The following is a 737-nucleotide window of genomic DNA, read 5'->3' on the forward strand; positions in this document are numbered from 1 at the left end:
CGTTCGGAGGAAGTGTCCAAGAGGACCCAAATCAACATTTAACCACCTTCCTGAGAATATGTGACACAGTGAAGTCTAATGGTGTTCATCCGGATGCCTATAGACTGCTTTTATTTCCATTCTCACTCAGGGATAAGGCAGCCAAGTGGCTAAAATCTTTCCCAAGGGAAAGTTTGACAACATGGGAAGACGTGGTGAACAAATTCTTAGCAAGATTTTACCCTCCTCAAAGAATCAATAGGCTGAGAGCTGAGGTCTAAACCTTCAGGCAACAAGATAGTGAGACTCTATATGAAGCATGGGAGAGGTTTAAAGACCTGACAAGGAGGTGTCCACCTGACATGTTCAACGAATGGGTGCAGCTGCACATTTTCTATGAAGGGCTCTCTTATGAGTCAAAGAAGGCCGTAGACCATTCATCCGAAGGATCTTTGAACAAGAAGAAAACCATTGAGGAGGCTATAGATGTCATTGAAACAGTAGCAGAGAACGACTACTTCTATGCTTCCAAAAGAGGGAACACAAGAGGAGTAATGGAGCTAAACAATGTAGATGCTCTGTTGGCCCAAAACAAGCTCATTACCCAGTAGCTGGCTGACCTCACCAAGAAGATGGAGAGGAACCAAGTAGCAGCAATCTCCACTTCATCAACAACCCAAGAAGGAGTGAATGAAGAAGCATAGGGTAGTCAGGAGCAAGCCAACTACATTGGGAATTCACCTAGGCAGAACCATGAT

The 737-nt window shown here is 44.5% G+C and overlaps 1 non-coding gene across 1 annotated transcript; it reads right to left on the bottom strand.

Moving 5' to 3' along the window:
• Positions 1-239: 239 nt before the first annotated feature.
• On the bottom strand, positions 240-343 carry LOC112781129 (small nucleolar RNA R71). The gene has a single exon (XR_003191923.1). It is a non-coding gene; the product is annotated as a small nucleolar RNA R71 (small nucleolar RNA).
• Between the last annotated feature and the right edge of the window lie 394 nt (positions 344-737).

Source organism: Arachis hypogaea, chromosome 19 (genome assembly GCF_003086295.3).
Source record: "Arachis hypogaea cultivar Tifrunner chromosome 19, arahy.Tifrunner.gnm2.J5K5, whole genome shotgun sequence".
NCBI lineage: Eukaryota > Viridiplantae > Streptophyta > Magnoliopsida > Fabales > Fabaceae > Arachis > Arachis hypogaea.